Source organism: Sciurus vulgaris (assembly GCF_902686455.1).
Source record: "Sciurus vulgaris genome assembly, chromosome: 5".
Lineage (NCBI taxonomy): Eukaryota > Metazoa > Chordata > Mammalia > Rodentia > Sciuridae > Sciurus > Sciurus vulgaris.
This window is the reverse complement of record NC_136465.1, coordinates 26,788,743-26,802,394: the sequence shown is the minus strand read 5'-3', so window position 1 is coordinate 26,802,394 and position 13,652 is coordinate 26,788,743. Positions and strand designations below refer to the sequence as shown.

Genomic DNA, 13,652 nt, shown 5'->3' with positions numbered 1-13,652 from the left:
ATATCTTACAGTTTTAATTTGCATCTCTGTGATGATTAGTAGGCCAATGGGACAGAATAGAGAACCCAGAAATAAGCCAACATACTTGCAGCCAAATAGTTTGTGAGAAAGGTGCCAAGACTATACATTTAGGCAAATATACTCTAATGAATGGTGCTTGGAAACTGGTTACCCACATGTAGAAAGATGAGATTAGATCTCTTTATGTAACCATATACAAAATCAACTCAAAATGGATTAAAGACTTAAAAGTAAGATCCAAAACTATTGAACTCTTGAAACAAATATTAAGGAAATGCTTCAGGACATTGGTCTGGGCCAAGATTTTTTAGATAAGACCCCCAAATCACAGGCAACAAAAGAAAAAAATTGGGATATGGGATGTAATGAAATTAAAAATATTTTCACACAACAAATGATATAAATCAACAGAGTAAAGCAATAACCTACAGAATGGGAGAAGATATTTGTGAACTGTCCATCTGACAAGGGTCTAAACAGAATATGCGAGAAATACAAACAACAGGGGAAAAAAAGAAACAAACCTCAAACAATTCCATTAATATTGGGCAAAAGAACTAAATTGTTGCATCTCAAAAGAAGACATACAATGGCCAAAAGGAATATGAAAAAATCCTCTTATACTTTATCATAGTCATACTGAAAATTACATTATGTTCCTGTGGGCATTCTCTTAACTTAAGCAATACCTTCACACAAGACCTATCATCCGCCATTTGCCTGCCTCTTGCCTGTCCATTGCCTGCCTTTCACCTACCCATCACCCACCACCTGAGGTTCACCTCCCGATCTTTCGACAGCTGCCAGCAGACTGACCAGAGACTGCCAGTGGAGCACCAGCTGCCTGCTACAGTACCTGCAGGTTTGGTTACACGTGGCTGCCTCCATTTTGAGACAATGGCTAGGCCCTGTAGGACCCCTGGATGAATTGACTCAGCCCAGTCTCCAGGATTCCCAGCCCGACAGATCACTCCCTGCCTCTGGGACCCTCACATTGACTGACTGCTCACTTCACACAAGCTCTTCCCTTTACTACAGTGTCTTTTTCTTCCCATGTGTCTATAACTATAGTATTACTTCTAGTTGAACATAGCATCTTCGTCACCATGAACACCATTTTGCATGTCTAACACATACTTCTCAAAAAAATAAATGGGTTCCAGTCACTAGGATAAAATTACTTCCCTCCACCATGACTTTGATTAAACAAGATTAAAGCCCAAACATCTTATGTTAAACACTTAGTAAGTTCCAAGCAGTGTGTTAAGTATTTTATATAGAATTGAATTTAAATTAATAATTATTTCAACACCTCTACTTGTTATCGCCTCCTTTTTAGAATTAGTGAAATTGAATCACAGACCAATTGCGTAGTTTTCCCAAGGCAGTACAGTTAATAAGATGCAAATCAGGAAGAAAGAAAAAATTTCATCCCGAAGGCTAAACTCTGAACTACTACATAATACTGCAAGCATAGATTAGATTTATTTGAATTTGAAACAAAAATGTCTTCCTGAAAGCTTTCAAGTGTGTGGAGAAATTAACTGAATACTTCCTTCAAATTGTCAACATTTTCTAAATTAAAAAATTACATTTAAGCCTTTTGAATGTGTCAGAATTCAGATCTTTCTCTAAGTGACTATGAAGAAAAATAAAATACAGGGATGAATTAAATTATGAAATGATAAAAGTCTGAGTTACACATCAACTTTCAATTTTTTTCTTCACAGAAAACTTAATGATAATATTGATTGCTTTTATACACTGACATTAGAAATGTGCACATAGATATAGATAATATGGATAAAAATAAATATCACATTAATGATAATTAATTATATGATATTAATTAATGATATTAATTATATGATATTGGAGTTTCATATAAAATTCATTCAGCAAACGGGTTTTGCTTGTTAAGAAAAGAAACAAGAAATGCATTATTAACCTAACCACCACTATTGAAAAAGTCATGTAGTAACATAGCTAGAATGTAGATAGCTTCCTAAGTGAATGAACTATCTTTGTATCTTTCTCACTATTATAAACCCAGAAAGTCTAAAATTTGTGCCTGGTATATTATAACTACCCAATGGATATGTTGAATAAATAAACAAATGAAATTTCAGCCTCCTATCAAAATAAATCCTGTATCCCCAAATTTAAGAAAGAATGTTCTAATATTGAAATGCTTACTCTAAGCCAGAGATATTTATCTTTCAGTCTCCATATTCCTTTTGTGGAACAGTCAATCATATCACGTCTGTAACCACTTTTGATATTAGTACAAATATGGAACTTTTCACTAAATAATTTCAGCACAGTTTGAAATAGAAATGAGATATATTTTTAAGTCTTAAATTAGGGGACAATAAAGGAAAAATAAATTCTGTGCTTTCTAAACAAGACTTATTCTTCCATCTTCCAAGTTCCAGTCTCTTACTGTCTAGTCTGCAGAAACTCTCTGTAGACCCCTAATGCACAAATCTATGCCAAGAGAACAACCCTCCTGATAAGCTTCACACTAGAGAGAGAGCAAGAAGAAGTCTTCCCTCCTAGTCCAATGTTCCCACTTCCGGTTTCAAAAACTTGTTATTCAAATTATCAATATCAAATAGAATTAGGATGGGCAATGTTACTTAGTTCATATTATTCCAAATTATTAGTATTATTTTTTTAGAGACTACAGTTAGTCACCAAAAATGTAATTATTTTCATTCTTCAGTGTCAGCTTTTACCTCATTTTTTTTGTTTACATCCATTAAATAAACTATTAAAAATAAGCAAGGACTGAATGGAGGGTTAGACCATGGATTATTCATAAATTTTATTTGCATAGCCTAAATTGAAGGCAACCAGGCTTTTAGTAAATTAATTATAATGAAATGATGATAATTCATCTCAGATAATAATAGCTTGATGATTAGTGGAAGAACACTACCGTAATCTAGGAGATCTGTATTAGATTTTGGTCTATGCTAATATCAGCAACTTTCTGTTTTATTACCTATAAAATGCAATAACAGCAGCTTAGTTAATTGTACAAGGCAGTCTTTTTGACAACATAAGATTCAAGCTACATGGGACCATGTATAACCTCCTGGCATATGGGAGAAAGACATGTTTCATAAATACTTGTGAACAAATACATGAATGAATGAGCTATCGGAGTTCTTAGAAGGCATTTTTTAGGAGTCTAACTTTTTTGTTTAATCTGATTCTTTCAGAAAACATACAGAGATGGATTTGGCAAGTTTCATCAAAGACATTATTGAACTTTGTCTGGAACAGATTTCACCACTTTTCTTAGCAATGAATTAACTAATGATGTTATACCACAGAAGGTATTGTTACGATTAGATGAGACAATGAATCTGAATATTTCACTGTAACATAGAAGGTAGAATTCTGGTATTTCTGGCATTACTACTTTTCCTGCAGTTATTATATAACATGTGAATTCAGAAGTGAGGTAGGGTAGAATGACTGCCAGATTCGAGTGGCATGTCTGTTAATAAAATTCTACGGCTATTCATTTAATTCTTGAGGCCCTAAGAAACTAATATGTAATACGAAGAGTTTGAAACAGATAATCTATAAGATACTGTGAAATACTTAAGGGCTTTAAAATGAAGCAAATTGCTTTTCAGCAACTGTTTCCTATTTTTAAAAATATATTTTTTTAATTTGTTCTGATCCTCTTGCCTGTTCTCCTACAGCACCAGTATGTCTGCTGAAGTTCCAGGTACCACATTCACACTCAAGGAGACAGATTAAGACAGAGGTGAGATAGTACTTGTCTCACAAAAATAAAAATAAAAAGTTTTCTAAGAAAAAAAAAGGAAGCAAATTTCTTCCACCAACTTGATTTTACAAATTCTTTCATAAACTGTTTTCAGGTCTGAACTGAGAGGTTACTCCTCCTTTCACGTTCTTTTTCTTTTTTCCTCAGATTCAGGAAAAAGCAGGAACTTACAGTGTTTTCTCCCTCATCACCATGCCCCTGCTTTGCAACCTTACAACCAACTACATATGTAAACACAAAAGACTTCAGTTCAACTTTCAAATTATTTCATTTTTAGTTCAACTCAAATACACTATTTTCTGTGTGATGCTGCTTTAGTCTCTCTCAGTAGGAAACCATGGAGTTTATATATTATTCATCCATTTCAAACCCTGAGGCGAGACCCCTGTGGAGAGTGTTCAGTAATTGGTCTCTAGTTGCTCTTGGTACCAAACACTCTCAAAGTCCCAAGAACACAATTCCATCTGTTTCAACTAGTTGCATATGTTAGAAGCAATAGCAGATTGCTTACCCACGTTTTTACTCCTTGCCTTCAGTATCTAATTATTTCGTATCTAATATGCAGTATGGTAAACTATATGTAAATGAATAGACTAGCATCTTGCAAAAGTGAAAGTTACCATATTATTTAATGAAAGTACAGTATAACCAAATGTTCCAACCACAAAATCAGTGGGTGTTAGCAATAAAATGGCCAGTGGTTTTAATTCTCTATAAAACATTTTCTTGATTGACTCTCAAGTACTTAATTATCTAAGTATGACTGCATTGAAATACATATTCATGAGCTCTAGTCCATATTGTACATTCACAAAAATAATGCCAGGAATTCTACAGCAACAAATGAGCAAATGTACAAATTGATAGGAAAAAAATTTAGCATAGGTATTAATTTCTTCATTTTTCATAGTTATATTTGCTGCTTTGTGTTTATATGTACACATATTATTGTGCAGCTAGCTATGCATTAAGCCTCTCTATATGATATATATATATATCACCCATATATCCATATGTATTTATATCTATATAAACATGTAAATCATGTGTAAGTACTCCTCCTCTGAAATTCTAAAGTCTGTTTTCTTCAAATATTACTTATACTCTTTTAGTTTGGATATTTGTTAATATTTTTGTTTTTATATACCTCTGTATGTTTATGACTCATTAGTTTGGGAGATATTCTACCAAAGTGGAACAATTTGATAATGTTTTTCTCCGAATGAATTTTTAGGCCCCTACAACACCAGAATTAAGATTCTTAATTAGAGAGGGATGAAGATAGAGAGATGAGGAAACTATTTAATATAATAAGCTATGCTGGAGCATACATGTGAAATGGAAAATTTATATATATGTCATTTCCTGTCTTACTTTCAGGTTCCTCACAACCAATTTTAACTCTGTTGTCTTGAGTAAAGGAATGGGATGGTTATGACTTCAAGAATATTAAAAAGTGCCAATCTTTTTAGAGTATGTCTTCAACTTGTGGAATAAAATACTGCCTCCTGCCATCCACAGAGCTGTGCTCACCTCGCAGGATTTACTTCACTGTCTTTTAGCTTTTCAATTACAGAGTGTTTACCTACCATGGTGGTTCTAAAACCTATTTGTACCATCTTCTAAATGTGAAAGCAAACATTGGATCCTTGACTTTCTGAGTCTGGCTTATTTCACTTAGTATGATGTTCTCCAGTTCCATCCATTTACCAGCAAATACATAATTTCATTCTTCTTTATGGATGCATAAAACATCATTGTGTATATATGTGATATTTTCTTTCTTTATTCATCTGTTGATGGGCATTTGGACTGGTTTCATAACTTTGCTCTGGTGAATGCACTACTATGAACATTGATGTGCCTTTATTCCCACAGTAACATTGATTTTAGTTCTTTTGGATAAATACCAAGGAGTAGAGTATCTGAGTCATATGGTGGTTCCATTTATAGGCTTTTGAGGAATCTCCATACTGTTTTCCAAAATGGTTATACTAATTTGAAGTCTCACCAACAATATATGAGAGTACCTTTGCCCTCACAATCTTGCCAACATTTATTACTACTCATTTTCTTGACAATTGGCATTCTGACTGAAATGAAATCAAATCTCAATATAGTTTTGATGTGCATCTCCCTGATTGCTAGGGATGTTGAATATTTTTTAAAATGATATTTGTTGGTCATTTGTATTTCTTCTTTTGAGGAATGTCTGTTTAGTTATTTTGTCCATTTATTCTTTGTGTTATTTGGTTTTTTTTTTGGTGTCAAGTTTTTTTAATTCTTTATATATTCTAGATATTAATTCCTTGTCGAAACAGTAGCTGGCAAATATTTCCTCCCATTCTATAGGCTTTCTTCACACTCTTGTTTCCTTTGCTGTGCAGAAGCATTTTAATTTGATGCCATCCCACTTATTGATTCTTGATTTCATTTCTTGAGCTTTAGGGACCTTGTTAAGGAAGTTGGTGCCTGCACAAATATGTTGAAGTTTAGAGCCTATGTTTCTGTCTGACCGTTGCAAAGTTTCTGGTCTAATCCCTAGGACTTTGATCCACTTTCAGTTGACTTTTGTGCAAGGTAAAAGATGAGGATGTAGTTTCATTCCTCTACTTGTGTATATCCAGTTTTTTCAGCACCATTGTTAAAAAGGTTATCTTTTCTCCAACATGTTTTTGGTACCTTTGTGAGGTATTAGATGACCATATCTATGTGAACTTCTCTCCGGGTCTTCCATTCTGTTCCATTGTCTTTCGTGTCTGTTTTAATGACAATACCATGCTGTTTTTGTTACCAAACCTCTGTAGTATAATTTGAGATCAGGTCTTGTGATGCTTCCAGCATTGCTCTTCCAGAGGAGGACTAATTGGGGGGGAGGGAGAACTGGGGACTGAAATGGAGCAAATTATATTTCATGCATATATGACCATGCCAAAATGAACCCCATCATCATATATAACTATAAGGCACTAATAAAAATATTAAAAATAAAATCAATTTCTACATTCTTTGACATTCCTACCATGAAATGGTGGAGTCTATGTCACCTCTCCTTGAATTGAAACTAGGCCAAATTATGACTGTTTGAAACAATGAAGTACAAGAAATTGGTGCTGTTTGCTGGTAGAGGCTAATAAAATAAAGGCCATGCATTTTCTTCATTTCCTAGGGTCATTTGCCTTTGAATTCCTGAGCATTCAGGTAGAAGTGTGACTGTACTGAACTTTCTGTGTAATGAAGTTAGATTACTAAAGCAAATAGCCAGCAACTATGTCCAGTCATATAAGAAAAGATGTCTGCAGATGAATTCATGCCCCACTTATCTTCTTACCCTTGGACACCATCTTCCTAGATGAAACCCCAGGAAACATTTAAGAGAAAAGCTATCCTTCCTTAATGAACCCTGTCTGCATTTCTGATCCACAAAATCCATGAACAAGATAAAACGAAGTTTGAGGAGGCTTCATATGCGGTAGTAGTAATCAGAGCACATGCTATCTTTGTTTCAATGAAACTTATCTTTTCTACATCTGTGAGAAGATAAAATGGGTTCATTTGATACCATAATTCCTAAAGTATGCTAGTGAGATAGGTTCATTGAGGAGACCTCTCCAAGGTTGTGTTTTGTGCCCACCCACTGTAGTTCATAGTATTTAAGGAAGGTGCATTTTCACAACTTTGAAAATACAATAATAGTTTTCTTTATTACTCAAAATAGTAATTAAGAATCAGAATTTGGAAATAATAATGGAGGACACACCTACACATGTGATTTGTTGCTTGTTCTCTTTTGCATTTTTTCAAGTAATTCTATGGTACTTATTAATTTTCCTAAGCTTAGAACGAGAGTGTTACAATCACACAAGACTACATGAACAGCCTCTGGATGACTTCGGTCTTATGGATATTTGTTATATTTTTTATGTGTAGTTCTCAGTTGCAGTTTCTTTTCGTTTTTATTTGTATTTCTGGGGCACTGCATGATAATCCAATACATGTATATAATGTGCAATGATCAAATCTGGATAACTAGCATTTCCATCTCCTTAAACACTTGTCATTTCTTTGCTCAGGGAATCTTCTAATTACCCTGTAGTTCTTAGTTTCTAACCCTACTGTGCTGTAGAAAACGACTTATTCCTCCTATTTAACCATATTTTGGTACCACTGTCCACCTCTGTCTATCTGCTTTTCCCTCTACCCTTCCTAGCCTCTAGTGATTACTACTCTATTCCTACTTGTGTGAAATCAACTTTTCAATATATAACTAATACTAAGTTGATTCCTTATACATGGGGGAATGAGCTGTCATAAAATGGGTCATGAGAGTAAAAAAAAAAAAAAAACCAGTGAAGATCTTCATTTTTATTTCCCACCATTTCTTTTGTATTTATCATTACCATATTTTCCTATTATACTTGAATCATTCCATCTACTCCTGATTTTTCATTTGACAATTTACTACTCATCCCAGACTCAGTTTCTCAGGCTTGCAATTTGACTTTGCTTCTCAATATGGGGTCCTAGCCTTGAATTAAATTAGAAGTATACTGATAGTATTAAATACATTTTGTGTTTAATTATTTATAGAAGTAGATGATTTATACAATTTGCAGATCTTCAGAAAAACATGTATTTGAAGAGTGTTTTAGACAATCTGAGATAGGTCTTTTATTAGGCTGTATTGGGACATACTCTTTATCCATGAGCATCTTGAGTTCACTTTAACAAAGTTAAGTCTACTTTGCTAAATGTACAAATGGATTTGAGAATAAAAATTGGGGCATCTGCTTTTTATGCATAAGAGCATCTCAGCAGGTCCTCAATGAGAAAGCAGAAGGATACTATTAAAGGAAAGATCGGGCATGACAGAGAAAATATGGGTAGAATACTCAAGCTGTTTTGAATGCAAAATCGGTCCAGCAGGGAGCAAAAGAAATGCAAACCTGTCTGCAAGGTCATCATGATAGCAATCTAGGCTGAAGCTAGAGGCAATCTAACAGTGTCTGTAAAATGACAGGGTCCAACAAGACTGGCGTTTATGAACATTTCTAATGCCTCATCTTATCCTTCTACTCAAGACAGCAAAATTGGTAGTGGTTTGAAAGAACTCTCAAACAAGATGTGGAGTAATGTAAGTGCAACTTTTCCAGTTCATCTTTACACTCTAGCAGGTCTTTTCTAATAGTTTTCACATATCTCCTTTCTCTAGGAAGCTTAATGAATTATCTAAGGGGCAAGGAGATGCCCCAGTAGCTCTTCCTTCTTGTGTTCCCTGTTCCCATTTCTTATCTTTTTGAAGTCAACATCTTTTCAGAGACCTATACAAATGTGATGAAGTAATTCTACATATTAGCTAATTTCCCCTTTGCTGCTAGGAACCTTTCCTTTATTCCCTATAAGACAAAGTAAAACACAGAGATATTAAAATATTTCAGACTCCTCTACAACCCTGAAATCCCAGCAAATACATCATATCTCCATTGTTTACCCTGAGAAGCTGAGCTGTTGCCTGGTACTTAGTAATTGCTGCAAAACATTTGTTTAAAAATTGAAATAAACCTTAGCAAATGGTGAATATAAGATGGAGGCATTGCTAAACCATCCATAGAGGGTTTTCTGTTTTTTTCAGATGAAAATTAGCCTGTAGATGCATTAAGGACTTGCTAAAGCAGGGCCTCAATGAATACCCACTACACTATTTAAAGCATTACTTTTACTGCATATAAAACATTTAGAAGAAATCCTTACATAATTTATAGTAGTATACAAATTTCAAGATATAAGGGGAAAAATGCTAGGATTGAACAACAATGTCTCAGGACATATTAATTTTTTCCAATTCTCTCTTTTTTGGAATATGTTCCACCCTGAATGTCAGCTCCTCATATAGAAGGAGGTAAGTCATATTCTTTTTGGTGGTTAATTTTCACAGGGATAAAAAGCACTTAATAAATATTTGATCAAATAATTAGAAACAAACTTGCAATTGAGGAATAATTCATGGGGTAAATCTCTGAATAGATTAGTAGTTATGACACATTCTTATTCAAAAATACATGCTACATTATCACCCAGCACACAAACACATGTATTTCTAAAACCTATGTAAAAGAGATGTTGATAAAATGATACTTACTAACATGAAGAGAGATTCACTCTAGGATTTTAAAGAAAGCCTACAGAATGGGAGAAGATATTTGTTACCTGCTCCTCAGGGTGTTAATATCCAGAATATATAAAGAACTCAAAATGAATATACCACAGTGAATCTCACCACCATGTACATCCACAAGATATTAAAAAAAAAAGAAAAAAAATCTAAAAGTAAATAGAAGAAAGAGCAATAGAGTAGAGGAAAGAGAACAAGGAGAGGGAGGTGGTAAGGGTAAGGGGAAACACCGGGTACCAGATTTGAGCAAATTATATTCCATGCTTTTTAAATTATGTCAAAATGAATCCTACTGTTATGTATAACCAAAAAGAAATGATAAAAACAGGAAAATGTTGATAATGAGTCACAGGGTAAATTCATGGCTTATGACCTACAACTTAAAAAGCACTGCTCTAAACAATACAAAAACAGCAGTTGCTGAAAAGAGTGAACTTGAAATATAAGTCACCGAAAAAAAGGTGAGAATAGGTGCAATTCTACCATATGAATTTGCTTTCATTGTTTTAAGTAGAACAAATTAAGATCCCTGTTTTTTCATTTATTACTACTAGGCCAATCATTTGGTACACTCTATTTGTCCTATTAAGTAAAAATCCCAATGAAAGAAAATCAATTCCATATTTCTTTGCCAATTATACCATTTTCATATTAAAAATGCAGATCCTTTAAAAATAGCACCAATTAATTTTAAAGATAAATTCATTAATAAAACATAACCTGTAAAACTATATGTGTATCAATGCAAGCTTTTTATATGATGAAAGTTGTAAAGCATAATTATGCCTTTCCTGCAAAACACGGTTATATTGAGTTCTATTTCTAATTGAGTCACTAACTAAAAACATCGTAAGAGGGAAAAAAATGTGCCTGTTTTCTTCTATGTAAACTGAGAGCAATAATCCCTATGATTTTTTTAAAGGAGATAACAGATTTAATCACTAAAAGCTCTTTAGAGGAAGCTTTACTAGAAATATTTACTTCCTCATATGGTTCACTTAATAAAATGCTATTGCTATTGATATTTCAACAACCCAATTCAAGCAACATAAAATTAATTCTGAGTCACCTTCTCATCAGTGTCAATTATTCAGCAATGTTGGAAAAATCATTAAATAATAATCAACTGGTGTTTCCAGCCAGTGCTTTCAGTCAATAGCACATCATTAATCATTCCCTAAATATACCTCCTATTATACTGGTACCTTTACTATAATTCCAAATACGTGACATTTATCTTGGAAAAATAGATCACAACTTAATAATAAAAGGCAATTTCCCAAAATCTAATCACATTATTTTTTGTCACAGTGATTGGACAATATTTGTGGACCTAATGTACAAATTATCATGGTTATTTCTAATTCTGTGCAAGGTTACCCAAGATCTTCCACACAGTTCAAAACAAATCAACCACAATGGTTTATAAGTAAAGCAACATAATAAAGGAACTTTTACAGAATAAAGAGTATGTTCTCCTTTTTCTGTACTTTTAAAGAATTTTCTCTCATAGTTGTTCTTGAAATAATTTTCATGTGCCCCTGTCTTTCTCAGAGACTACTCCATATCCGGGTATTAAACTTTTTCTTCAGGAAGATACTCTGCCGCCTGAACTCTTACCTCATGCTCTTTGTGCCTTAAAGATGTCGAGTTAAGGATTCTGCTGCCCTTTATATTATCTTCACATCCTAATTTATCGATTAGCATCCACCCTGCCAGTCTCAGAAGCCTTTCCCTCTAACTCCTCAGTTACACTTCATGTCTCCCATGTCTTATGATGGGACATTGTAGATTGCAGTCATCTGACTTTTCCAGTTCTTTCCTCAACCTTCTATTATTTTCTGGCTGTTACCAATCTAGACACTGCTGCTAAAAGGATTTTTCTGACAAGGAGCTCAAATTACTGTTGGTGAAAGATTGCAAATAGTTACTCAGAGTTTACTGAATTGCAAAGGCCTCTACAAGGCCCATTTAGAGTGGATACTTTATGTACCTGCCCAGGTTAATTTCTCATTGTTCTCTCAATATATTCACAAAGAAGACTATATACAAGTTTTCTATTGACAGTTCTGTTCTCCCCCTTGATTTTATTCATAATGTTCACTTTTTTCTGAAAATTGTATCCCATTCATGAAATTTTACTTCTCCTTTTTTAAATTTTGATTCATTATACACAAATGGGGTACAACTGTTGTTTCTCTGATTGTACACAAAGTAGAGTTGCACCCTTTGTGTAATCATACATGTACATAGGGCAATGATGTTTGTCTCATTCTGTTATTTTTCTTTTCCCCCACCCCCTCTCCACCCCTCTTTTTTCCTCTATACAATTCATCCTTCTTTCATTCTTGCCTACCTCCCACCCCTGTTATGAATCATCATCCACCTATCAGAGAGATCATTTGGCCTTTGGTTTTCTGGAATTGGCTTATCTCACTTAGCACGATATTCTCCAACTGCATTCATTTACCTGCAAATGCCATAATTTTATTCTTTATGGCTGAGTAATATTCCATTGTGTATATATACCACAGTTTCTTTAACCATTCATCAATTGAAGGGCATCTAGGTTGGTTCCACAATCTGGCTATTGTGAATTGAGCAGTTATGAACATTGAGGTGGCTGCATCACTGTAGTATGCTGATTTTAAGTCCTTTGGGTATAGGCCAAGGAGTGGGATAGCTGGGTCAAATGGTGGTCCCATTCCAAGTTTTCTAAGGAATCTTCACACTGCTTTCTAGAGTGGCGGCACTAATTTTTTTACTTCTTCTAAGATACATTTCAAACACCATCTCTTTTATGAAGCTTCTTTTCACTCTTTCCTCTGATCTCTCTTTTGAAATCTTCATAGTAGGTTATAGAATATGCACTTGAGGGAGTGCTCTGAGAATTTTGCAAATTCTCAAATTCTAAGATAATATTTAGTTAGTAAACTTTCATATAAAGTTTCATAGAAAAGTATTTTTTGTGCACGGTGCACATACATAACTACTATTTTTAATTTTGTAATTACCCTATGTTTTAAATTTTACATATATTAACTCATTTAGTCCTCACCACCTCCCCATGAGATAGTACTGAAATTATCCCTCTTTTGCAAAGAAGGATATTTCCCAATAGAAATTATAAATAAAATGTAAATTATGTCTTCAGACCATTTATAAACAGTTATAAATTATAAACAGTTATAAATTATAAACAGTTTATAAATTCAATATATGTTTACTCAACTTATTTTGTGCTGAGTATTTCATAGCTATTTAAGATCCAATGATGAATAAGACAGACAACATCCCTCAGAGAGCCTATATTTCAATTAAGAAGATAAGGCATTGTTGAATTCATAGGTATGTCCTATCAAAATATCAAATGGTCACATGTTTTGAGGTCATTCAAATGATCCAAAATTTAAGAATTTGAATCTTAAGTATCAAGGGTCAATTGTATGTAATTTATGGCAATTTTTTAACCTTTTTTTATATTTCTTTTTGATATTGAGGATTGAATCCAGGTGTGCTTAACCACAGATCCATATCCCCAGTCATCCTTTTTCTATTTTATTATTTTTAAATTATTTTTTATAATTAAAAATTTTTTTTAGTTGTCAACTCATCTTTTATTTTTTTATTTGTATGTGGTGCTGAGGATCGAAC

The 13,652-nt window shown here is 33.6% G+C and overlaps 1 protein-coding gene across 1 annotated transcript in view; it reads right to left on the bottom strand.

Moving 5' to 3' along the window:
- GALNTL6 (polypeptide N-acetylgalactosaminyltransferase like 6) overlaps positions 1-13,652 on the bottom strand; it is a 1,118,676-nt gene that overhangs the window by 500,897 nt on the left and 604,127 nt on the right. The window lies entirely within an intron of this gene.